General features: G+C 37.2%; 1 long non-coding RNA gene across 4 annotated transcripts in view; it reads right to left on the bottom strand.

Moving 5' to 3' along the window:
• The window catches only part of LOC149915616 (uncharacterized), a 131,744-nt gene that overhangs the window by 32,004 nt on the left and 86,861 nt on the right, over positions 1–12,879 (bottom strand). For all 4 annotated transcript variants that reach the window (XR_016471956.1, XR_016471957.1, XR_016471959.1 and 1 more), the window contains one exon: positions 2,927–2,992. This is a non-coding gene — a long non-coding RNA (uncharacterized LOC149915616). The remainder of the gene's footprint in view (positions 1–2,926; positions 2,993–12,879) is intronic.

Below are 12,879 nucleotides of genomic sequence, written 5' to 3'. Positions count from 1 at the left end.
CATTAGATTTTAGCTGCTGATTGTGAAATTATGAGAAATATGTGTCCAAGTCCAAATTCTAAAGGAAGTTACTAGGAGAGGATGTACTAATTTTCATGTGTTTACATATTAAACTTCTTTCTTTGAAGAAGAGAAAGTATCAGTGTGGAGAATGAAAAAACATCTTTGCTGAAGGTGCAGTGCATCAGGGGGAAGTTCTTCACAGAGAGAGCGGTGAGGAGCTGGAACAGGCTGCCCAAAGAGGTTGTGGATGCCCTGTCCCTGGAGGTATTCAGGTTGGATGAGGCTCTGGGCAGCCTGGTCTAGTATTAGATATGGCGATTGGTGGCCCTGCCTGTGGCAGGGGAGTTGAACTTTGATGATCCTTGAGGTCCCTGCCAAACCAAGCCATTCTATGATTCTATGATTTTGAGAGACATTCAGCCAGGATAAAACTATTTTCCAGGGTAAATGGCACTCCAGCAGGAATGAAATAACAGAATCACTATGGTTGGAAAAGACCTCTAAGATCATCTACATCATACATGCATCAAAAAATATCTTCCAGTTTTGTTGCAAGTTGGTAGTATAGCCAAGTAAATTATTACAAGCAGATATTATGACTCCATTTTCTACATTTTTCTGCTCAAAAAGTGTATTTGGTTATCCATTTTAATAGCTTATTTAGTTGGAAGTCATCTCATGAATTTATCTGCTATTTTCCAATCTTCCTTCCCTAACTTTCCAAACCTTCAACCTTGGGGTTTGCTTCTCTGTGTGAAAAACCCGAATGTTAAGAATTAGCCTTTACTTGTTATTTTTCATTTGCACTACCTTTCTGGGTTTCACAATTGCAAGTGGACATCACTGATTCACAATTATACAAACAGAGAACATCAAACCCCTTTGTACTAAAATTCTGGAGAGCATTAATTTGGAGCACAGTCAAATGCAAATACAGGTGCTTTTTGATTTCCAAGTTACAGCATCCAGCTACTAGACTGTATATCCATATTTTTAATGTTAGTGACATTTTTATTTCCTGTGGGCCAGAAGGCTTTCTCCTAACTTAACTCATGGCAGCACTTGCCTACCTTAACAGGCATTAGGAAGATTAATTTGTCTACATTTGTAAGGCACTTTTTGAAAAAAGAATGCAATGGTCAGTATGAATGCCAAATTCTGTTGTTACTACTGTATTTGAATCTTATGACATAAACAAGATTTATCTTTTGAGGAAATTTGACAGGTTGCCTAAAAAGATGCAAAATCAGGAAGGCATCAACACTGTGCATTTGTTCTGCTACAGTTCTAACACCTAACCTACCTTATTTATGCCTCTAGTATACATGACATGCACCCTAAGTATTTAATTAAAATAGTCATTCAATCATAACAATCTCCTTCATTCTAGTTAAAATGACTCCAGTACTGGATAAGATGTAACCCTGGAATAACACATAGTTTTAGATTGAGTGTTATGCAATTCCCTTGCTAAGCTTTTTAACGAGGAGCATATTAATGGCATTGACTTCAAAGGAATTACATTGCTGTTAATAAGATGTACATCAGCTCAAACAGGTCAGACCACCAGGTGGCAGATCTCTAATAGTTTTAAGCCTATTTTGGGTGTCTGTCATTATTTGACTTTACAACATTTTGTGAATATTAAGAATTAGGGTTTATTTGAAAAAACAATACTGCCTTTAAAAAATAACAGAGTTTTGGAAAGAAAATGTTGAATTTCTGAAATAAATCTAAATGAAAAGGAGCCTCCTGACTGCAGTGTTTTCTATGCAATACCTATGAGGTACATACAATTTCACATCTATCTGTAACTGCTCTTCATGAGCTGATTCTAGGGCATACCACTACTATGATAAATTTGAAATGAGATTGAGAAACAGGACCTAATCAAAAACTCTTTTTAATACTTTATAGTGAAGAATTTAGCTGAGAGATACACAATGAAGAAACACACATCAATTTGAATGAACTATTTGGTACAGGGTACATACAAGTGGAGGAGCATTCTTCCTGCCGTTTGTCATTAACAGGTGCACAACTACTTACACTTAACGTGCTGAGGCTCTTTCATTTCTTTACCACCTTGCTACTTTATTATTATTGGGCAAGATAGTTAACATATGTATACTGAAGTACCTTCATTTAACTTAATAGGGGCTACACTAACAAATGCAAGCCATATTTCCAGCTATTATCTGTCGAACAGATCAGGTCATTGCTTTTCTGTAGTACAATGTGGGAAAAGCCTCAAGTAAAAAATTCTTTCACACAGCAGCTAAAGTACCAGGTGTAGTTGATCATGATCACATAGACCTTACATTTTCTAATCAAACCTCATCACCTAATAGCAACAGAGCTCCTAGGACTTTTGATGATCCTCAATTTTTAATTTAGGTAAGCAGAAAAGTTTCCACAGTCCATAGATAAATGTTCTATTATTCCTGTTTCTCAAATTCCAATAATAATATCTCATTTTTTGATGTTTTTAACAGCTCAAAGAGGGCTTCAGCATGGCATTAAAAAAAAATAATAATAAATAAAACAACATGGCAGCACTCATGTTTTACCTTTATTTCCATTCATAGGGGCAAGTTATGACAGACCTTGTATCTACAACCTCCTTTTCAGCACTTTTTCCAAAAAAAAAACAGAGCTTCTATTCCATAAACTCGTAACTACAGCCATCAGTTTAAGTGAGCCACTGCTCTCCTTGATCTGAGGCAGCAGCAGCAAGACTTACACAGCATGCATACCCCTAAGCAGTACACTCACAGGGGTCTGTTCTCGCAGTGTCCTTTCCTGTGTTGTTAGGAGCCCAGAACCACTACAATAGTGTGAAGGCTCCCACCTGTGGCCTTCACCAACACGCTCTTTCATTTTGAAATCATCATTAGTTAGTGCTTTTGAGTTTTGCACTTACCTCTGTCACTGGCATGCCATTTAAACACAGACAGCGTTTCTTCCCTCTATGCTTCAGTTTCTCCACCTGTAACATCAGGATAATGCTTATCTATCTCACCCAGTACTTGTGAAATGTCATCAGTCAGTATTTCACAGTATGCTAAAATTCCAAACTGGAAGATATTAAAGCAATTTAAAGACTGCAATGCAGTATAATGGCATATTAATGAGTCACCCTGTAATGGTGGCTGCAGGCCTAAATCTCTCCAAAATCAAGAACAGCTTGTAGGAAAACTGGTTATTTTATATCACTATTGTTTCTTTTTTCTTGGATTTCCCTTTTATCAGATTGTTCAAAGAGGGAATGGATCATCTGAATCTACACTAGTTGATTGGGCTTGTAGGTGAGCTGTGTTTGTAACCACAATAGATTGTGCTCACACATACAGCAAGTCCTCAGATCTTACTTATTAGAGATCAAAGTAAACGAAATTTTAACAGCCTTCTCCAGAACCGATATTTCAAGCTTCACTTTGAGAATCAGACTTCAAGCAAAATGCTTACAATGGTGCATCAGAAAAATAGTGAAGGTTTTGCTCAAAGGCTCAAAATAAGAAGACCATTAAGCAACCTTTCACTAATGCAGAATTTATTTTTTCCAGAAAACTTTTAAAACTTCTCCTTTGTAACTGAATACCTAACATTAGTTTTGTTTTGTGAGCTGTTGGGTTCATTCAGGTATACATGATATGGTATATGCACCACGCATAAACTTGCCCTTGTAATGACATATTTCAAACCTAGAGATTAGAATGCAGGAAAAGCATGCATTCAATTAATGAAATATAATGAAAACTTTATTCCACTAGACTTTTTTTACACTGAAAAAAAAATAAATTACTAGGCCTGGCTGAATGCTAAAATGTGTTTTTTATGCACTGACATATACGCCCCATGCAGCTCTGCAGGCACAGCTTTCAAACTTGCTCTCCCACTCCATTTGCACACCAGAACAGAAATAGCAGCAGTAGTGGATTACAAAACCCTGACATGCCAGGCAATGAAGTAATCCTTTTTCTTGCTCCTTGGGGAAATCCAGTGGGATTAAAAGAAAAATAATTGTCCATGTTCTTTATTAGGTTGGCAGGCATAAATCTCTGGAACAGGATCAGACATTGGCTGTCAAGGCTTTTGTGACATTGTATGATACTCCAAAACTATACAGCCGTCTCCAGGAAGGAGAATGCAACATGAAACTGTTTTTCAAAGAAAAAAAAGCCATAATTTAAAATTAGGATTTGACATAAATCCAACAGGCTGCTGTTGGATATTATGTGATGGATAAAGCTGGCCCTGTTGCATTAACAGAAAATGGATTGCTCATTTTTAAAGCAGCCATCAGAATTTGGAGTGAAGAACACATGGGCCATAATTTTTAAATTACAAAATAGTTAATACTGTGCCATTCATGATAAAATTAAAAGCTTGATTTGGCTAATGTTTTCAGCTACGTGATTAATTATCAGCCACTTAAAAATGGAAAATTGCTTTCAAAAAGAAGTCTAGCTTCATTCAAGTCTAAGCAGAGCTAATTATCACACAGGTTTTCAGTCATATCCAGTTTTACACACATTCTTAGTTAGAAATAAAGGAACAAGCAGCCTCCATGTCCTCAATAGCATTTTGCAAACCACAAAAATGCAGAGGAGGCTTGTTAGCATAGCTATGTAACATATTCATTATATGCCAGCTGAAGTATTGCAAAGTTTGCATCTGTTGTCATGAAGATAGATTGATATTAGATAGATGGGATTCATTACAATCTTACACCATTCTAGCCTTCATTGTGCCTGCTTTCAAGCTAAGTAAAGAGCTATTTCCACAACAACTATGGAACAATTCATTTGTATCCTTTCAGAATACACAAGATCATTACCTCCAAGGCAAAACAGCCTTGTGATGGAAAGCCCTTCTAAATGATAAATTGCACATTTAAGAGATATAGTTTAGAAGGTTACAATTCCAAAATTATTCTCTCCTGTGTCCCTAGGTTGTATGTCTTGACAAGCTGATGAGAGTTTTAGTAACTACATTTTACTGCTGTATGTATACGTTTGTTATGTAAACAGTTTCAACAGTGCACAGACACCATGTACATTTAACTGCAATTCACTCACCAGACACATTTGCATTCATATAGTTAGTTGTACCATAGTCAAGGGCAACATGGATATAACTTAAAAGCATGCTTTTAAATTTTTTTAAAAATGTAGCCCAAATCTTGGCACATTCAAGATCATTTGTAGGATATTTTTAAAAATATTAATAAAAAAGAATAGCAAATGTTGTAATCAATCCATGAGTGAAGCTGTGCTAACATAAAAGTCAAATGTAGTACAAGATCTAGATAGGTAACACTCTTGGTTTCCCCAGGCAGCCATGCCAACAGTAGTTCAATAACAACCCCAAGCCACTATCCCCTTTATGGTTTTCCATAAATGTCTATATTACAAGAGGAGTTCTGCTCTAAATAAATAATTTCCTTAGCAAGAAGAAAAAAATACAGGCTTCAGAAGAATTCTGGATCAATATTAGCACTATGAACATCCAGTCTTGGAGGATAAAATATGTTCTCAAATTGCTATTGTAAATGAGCTACACCTCACTCATGCTTTGGCAAGAAGTCACGTAAGTAGGCTGACAGAAACATACGGTAGGATTAACGCACTGCCTGGTAACATTGTACTAGCAGTTTTAATGCATTTCTAATTCCAGATGCTTATGCAGATAGTCTTCTGTAACATGGAACCTGAGCACATTCTCCATTGAAGCTTAAGACATCATACTAATAATATCAGTATTATCCAACATGTTACGTTCTTCAGGGACAGTAAATAACAAATAGATCAGAAGAGCTTTTATGCAATGCAGTTTTCTTCTTTATGCCAATGCAGGACATAAAGTTGTACTACCTGGCACAAATATCCTAAGAATTTAAAAACAAAGAGCTATACAACCTAATGTACAGATGTCTGCCTTCAGCTAATATGTCACCTGGTTTTGATGTGACTGTAGCCACTAAATGTGTCTTCACCAGTGAAATATTCTGGCCTTGACCTTAAATGCAAATATTACCTCTGCAGATTTATTGCAACTTTAATCCCATTTCTTAGGATTTATGGTCAAATTCAGCCCTGACATCAGCTATCCAAACATATCAATAACAATCTTTAATATATAAGTACCTCAAACAGAAAATGAAGTCTACAAATGCCCTACACAAAATAATATCGTGTTAAATGCTTATGTCTATAACCCTTGGTATTTCTTGTGAACACATTTCTTCTGTGCTTACTTTTTCAGATTTTAATGTTGCAGTATTTATAGATTCCACACTAAAGCAAATACCCAGTGAAGCTTGACTTATTTGATTACCGTTAGATCTTACATTTCTAGATAGACATAAAAAATTACAATTAGTTCCATGCTACTCATGTCACAGGTTAAATATTTAATAATACATAATATGCTGTAATTGCTGCAGAGTTCAATGGCATTCAATAAGGCTGCTTCTTTAACTTTTTTTTTTTAATTCAAATTCTTGCTAAATCATATGCAGATTACTGATGAGTATCAGACAGAATTTATTTATTTATTTATTTATTTAAACAATGTCTGCACAGAGAAAAATGTGAAGTTTCTTGCTTTCTGGTGAAAACTGAATCTCTGTCATTGCAGTCACTTATTCTGTACATGAAAACTACATCTCAGCCCTAGGCTGTGGGCTGGGGATGTCCCCTGGTGTACGAAGCGAGCCCTGGGCTCTACTGAGTGCTGGCAGCACTGCCCTACTCTAAAGTTTTCTTTGTTCTCCCTGTGTTTAGGAGCCACACTCCAGTGCTTACTACAAAATGGCGCAATTAGTTTATAACTAATTATAATACATTTTAATGTGATAGTTAACAGTCCTTTAGGCGACAGAAAAAAAGCAACAGAAATTCCCAAGAGCAGCATCCTCCTGGTGGTGCAGAAGCAGCCCTGCTAGCAATACTGTGTGGGAGAAAAATGGCTCCAGCTGTAAATCAGCTCCTTGCTCCTCAGCAGCTCCTGCTGGAAATCTCTGAATGTCTGCAGGGCAGAACTCCATAGTCTGCAGACTCCCAGCTAACAGAAAGCTCTACAAGTAGCCAGTCTTCCCCTCTCCTTAATTCTCTTGAAGTTCATGATTTAAACCACTTGAATTGATATCATCCTTCAGACAAGAAATTCTCAGGGAATTCCCATTTCATAATGCAACTTGGACTAAGCTAAGTCCAAGTCACAAAGGAAACCTGGTGCTGCACCCCTGTCCCACAGGTCCAACAGGTGGTAGGGCTCAGTTTAGTATGGTTCCAGTGCTTCAGCTTAAAGCAGTTCTGCTTTTAAAATACAGCACTACCTACACTTCTTTCAGTGCCTCAAATCATCCAACACCACGTAACCTAAAAACTCAGGCAAGCAAACACAGCCATCAAGATACTTAAAAACTGCACAATCACTTTTGAATACTAATTATGGCAATTAGACGTTTGTGGAACTGCATGCTGCACATGTAGCTGAAGCTAGAGCATCTGATTAGCCATGCCCTTTCAAGTTTCAAGTTTCCTGAACAGATACGCATTCCAAGATGAATTATCTAAATCTAATTAAAAATTCAAAAACCATACCTCAATTATTTAAGCCTCTCTATAGAGGAACAAATGGTGCTAAAATAGAAGTTCATCAACATTTGCATCAGGAATTATGTTGTTCAAATGTATAAAGGTAATTAAACCCATTGAAAGTGCTTTAGTTATTTATTTGCATTTTTACTAGTCTCTAACAGAAGATACACCATTCAACAGCCTAGGTGCCCTTGGCAGTCTTTTGAAGAAAGCAATAAAAGATAATAATACCTGGCTCTTATACACAGTGCTTTCACTAGTAGACCTTAAAGTGCTTCGCAGAGGAACCAGGTCTCCTTATAGTCTTCAGCTGCAGCATCTATACACAGGCACATCCTTGTTTGTGCACAATAATGGTACAGTAATCACATATTTTAAGATTATTTTAGAGACAGCTCAGTTTAAAAACACACCTTACACCTACTCTAATTTATTACACTCCTGAGAGTTTGTTTTCCTGAAGGCTGCAAGAAATGGTGAAAACTGTCTGAACATTTCAGGTCTATTAAGAGCAACACGCGGCGCATTCGCATTCCTGGGGGTGTATGAGAGTCAGCTAACGTTCACATGTCCATCCCCAGATTGCCATTCCTCCGTGCAAGGGAGGAAAACAAAATGAGCTTCTCTTGCTTACAGTGTAAAAATAATACACCTCCCTAATGGATGCACTGTTGCAAAATTACAACACTTACATAGTTCATCATTCTAATTTCTCAACTTACAGACCCTGTGGGTGAGATTTATGCACTAAACAAGAACTGTGATTACAACATAGTAACATCTTTTGAAACCTGACTAAGCTAGCTTCACAGAAGAGAAAAAAAATGCTTCAAAGAGGACAAGATGTTCAGCAGTTGTCCAGTTGTATTTCAGTTTGAAAGAGAAAAAGCAAATACAATTTCAGTTCTAGTTTGCTTTTATTAATCTGTATTTTTGCCTTGCCTCATTCAAATATATACATAGTTTCACATAAATTTCCATCTGTTGAAAAGTATGGAATATTGAAAACAGTTTTTATGATGACTGAATAATCTAACTCAGATCTCAGCTAAAGACCATCGTAATTATTCAGGAAACTCCAAGTTTCTTCAGGCACATGTTAGGCTTTGATTCACCACATCTCCTTTAGGAGAGAATAGTTAATCATGAAATTCCCCTAGTCTTAGATCAAGCTGAGGGTCACAGGGTATCCAACATATCTGTTAATCTCATAACCATCTGGAATTTTCTTCACAACAGTTTCATAATTAAATATCCTTTCTTCCAAGAAACAAATTATTACTTAGAAGAAAGCAAACATGTCTTACAGATAGTGTAACACCAGGCAGATTTTGCTTTCCTCTTATTCTCACCAGTCCACACACACTGGAATAACCACTTTCTTCAGGAGCTTCCATAGCCTGCCTTCCAGGAGGAGCACCCTGCAGGGGATACCTGTGACACTTCCTCACATTTGACAATTGTATTTCTTAAGAAGAACTTAATTATTTAACATCCTTAGAACCTCTTGACTCCTGGAAAACCAGTTCTCAAAAAGCACAGACACAGGTGACTGACATATCTGCAAGTCATTTTTACCTCCTACGTATTTTTCTTCATGAATCCAATGTAAATTTTAAACAAGGAATATTCTATTCATGATTTTCTAGCACGGGCCCTGACTCCACAACCTTCCTGTGGCTAGTGTCAAGCATCTCACACTCCCTGCTTCCCCCATGTTTGAGAAAACTTCCCACCTCTGCCATTTCTCAATTATCTGCCACTTTCCCTTCTCTCTAGAGACTCCTGAGATGTGCACATGTACTCCTCCTATCACTTCTAAAATAGCAAACTGAGCTTTTCTGTTTTCTCCCTCTGCTGCAGGACCTCCTTTATCACTCACTGCGTCTTTTCAATTACCTTTGCTGTTCAGTGTCCAGGAATGAAGCGAAAGACCTAGCATGTACAAGATGACTGATCATACACCGACAAGCACAGCGCAGCCTGTGCTGTTTGGCTCGTTCAGAGCCTGTCATTTACATGAGGCAGCTGTGCTGGTGCAGCAGATGTATGTCTTCCACCTGGTCATTCAGCAGGAATTTCCATCCTGCTCTGTCAGACATTTGGTTGTGGCACTGTGTGTCAGTCCTCTAGTGAGTGACAAACGCAGGCTGCCTCTTGACAGTTGATATGCCAAAGAAATCAACCTGCAAAGCACACACTGTGCAAGTCTGTCAGAGTCTCTCTCAATAACTAGGTGACATACCAATATTGCTTGATTTCTATACAACATCATCTGTGGTGTCCATAATATTATTATATTCAGCTCCCCTTCTGTCATAATCATATAAGACATATTACATTCTACTGAAAAATGTACATGTACTTTGCTGAAAATGACAAATAGCTATTTCCATAAAGCTATGGAGCGTATGTTTGTTTTTACTAATTCGTATAAATTGTTTTCCATTTTAGAGAACTCTGCTCAAAATAATTCTGCATTAACTGGATTTAAACCAGAATATAAAGTGTTTCAGGGTGGACTGCCTGGCAATGACATGCTGCCTGATCACAAATGAGGGATCCAGACAGACCTGTGTCTCCACAATGGAGTAACTGCTGCCTTCACATGTGAACATAAAAGCATGATATTTAGTTTCCCTGCCTGCACAAATGATGCATTCACCTATTCTGAAGTGATGTCATCAGTTTCTAGCCCTTTTCTATACGTGTTAAAAATTATAAACCGACACTCAGATGGTTAAAAAAAATTATTTGTACTTGAATATTAAATATTGTTATGAAGAAGTGTCACCACTTAGAAAAATATGTGTAAATATGAGTGAAATGTGACTTCTACAAATAGATCTGCTAATATAAATAAAATATGCCTTTACAGAAGGTTAAAAAAAACTGCCTGGCATAATTAGCCACCAACACAGCAATACTGAAGGAATAAATATCTAGAAGAACTGAAGAAAACATGGCTAAGTTTTGTGACAAGTATATTAAAAAACCCATTTGAAACTGACTATAAGTTCTTTCATGTGATGAGTCCATGTAAACTTATCAGATAGATCTCCTTTCCTTTAGCTCCCATGTTCTAAAGTGAGAGCTGCACTGGGAGGCACAGCAGGACAGGACACAGAAGGAAGGACCACCACCTCTATCCTCAGGGCTGATTTTTTTTTCTCCATATCCCTCCTGACGTCTCTCTCCCTTGTTATGTCAGGTAAGTAACAGGACTCAATACTAATTTTTGCAACCAAAATATGCAACTCCAAAACCAAGGATTACAGGCAGGTCTACAAAACAGCCTGTACAGAGTCCTTTGGTCTCACCCGCTATTCCCTTAGACAGGAAGGAAAACTAGAGCAAAAGTCAATTATTTGCAAGTGCTTTATTTCCATTGTTTTCTTCCACTGCTGGTATTAAGTAGATGCTTACTGAAATCAACATTATTTCTACAGGTAATGAGTGTTTAAATTAACTGCCATTATTCACTTTAGCAATGTAATGGAAATCAACTTTCTCATCTACAAATCCCATCTTTCCAAAAAAGAAGGATTACTGACATAAGAAGAATTGCCTACAAATGTAGTGGAAGAGAAATACTTGTAAGTAGTAAAAGGAACAATCGAGAGATCTCAGAGAATGCAGAGCACAGGAGCTGAGACTCTCACATGTATGGAAACATAACAGAAAAACATACTCCTAGGATATCGCTTTCAATCAACACATGGAAATGAACATGTAAAGTACACTTTCCTGTAAATGAGTTTGCTTTAGAATTGGAAGATGAATATAAACATATGTGCATTAGACAGAACATAGAGTCCATGACATATTACAGGTAACAGAATAACACACCAGTAGGGAACATGTCTTCCTTTATCAAATCAAATATCCGTAGGCAAAAACAACAACAAAAAAAACAAAAAAACTACAGAAGAGTATTTTACAGTAGCTCAGAACTGTTAATTCAGACTGCAAAAATTAAATGTGTTTTAACAGCAACAGTGGACCTTCATCAAAAGCCAAAAAAAAGAGCAACAGATATTGATTTTCTCTTTGAAGTTCTTGGAAGCCAAATGTTTCCAGGATTAATTAGCAATCATGCTAATTAAGGAGTCAAGTCACAGTATCATCAAGCTTGTAATGGTGGAAGACTTTTCAAGCCTTCAACCTGTTTTAAATTTATGAGCTTGCTGACTTTTGTCCATACTTCTTGAGCAGCTTTGATCTCAGTACTGACCTCGTGTTTGTTTTCCTTGCTCTGAAACAGTGAATTTGAACTTGCCATTCTATCTAAATGTTACGGCTGAGCAATCAATTAAAAATTCTTACACGTAAACATTTAACCCGCACTGAGACTCTCAGAAGAATGCATAAAAGGAAGCAAGATGAAAGTGAAACAGCATTTCTGTGAGTCAACTCTACTTTGAAAATAGCTTTAAATTCTTCCTGTTTACAACTCTTGTGTTCCTTTAAGACAAACTGAGGCACACAGAGTCCCACCCTAGGTCAGAGGAAATGGTAACTTATAACTTTCTCTCTTCACCTATCATAAACGGTAAAAATTATCCTCAGAATCTACTTTGACACCGGATCAGAAGCAAAAGTTGAAACGTAGACAAAACTCATCTTCAACATGCTTTTAACTTACCAATGCAAATGCACTTGGTGAAAATCGTTTGAATCTGCTATGAAATGTGGTTCTTGGGCATGAGACATAAGAGACCATGGTGGTGATTTTTTGTACATCTAACAGATTTGCCATCACATGGGATTTTAGCCTGGTTCAATCTAATTTTCACTAATTTGAGTCACTGACATTCAGACAGATGCCTCAAAATCAAGTATGTTCCTATAACCTTCAAACTGGAGAGCTTGGTTAGAAAGCTCCTCTCTGCTCTCCTTGTTTTGGTCTGTAATTTCTCTAGCACCATGTGAGCACCAGCACACATCATTCAGTACCAGCACACGGTGCCTCCTGTGCAACAGGACTGCAGGATGAGGGGCAGAGAAATGAGCGATGGACACGCAAGTGCTGTGGTAAAAAGTGCAATGTCACAGCAGAGAAAGCTGGGATACAATGTCATTAGGAATCAGGCTTCATTAACTCCAGTGCCAATGTAAAAATGTTTTGCTGTTGTTTTTTAAGCAACACAATATAGACACTATTGCAGAACACATGAATATGGAAGAGTATATTAATAGAGCATTCAAAACGTATCACTAGCAGTGCAAAAATTTCATGTCATTAATCTTGCTCATAGCAACCAGCTAT

Source organism: Phasianus colchicus, chromosome 17, assembly GCF_987193195.1.
Source record: "Phasianus colchicus chromosome 17, bPhaCol1.hap1.1, whole genome shotgun sequence".
Taxonomy (NCBI): Eukaryota; Metazoa; Chordata; class Aves; order Galliformes; family Phasianidae; genus Phasianus; species Phasianus colchicus.
Note: the sequence above shows the minus strand (reverse complement) of the source record. Positions and strands in the feature narration are given on the sequence as shown.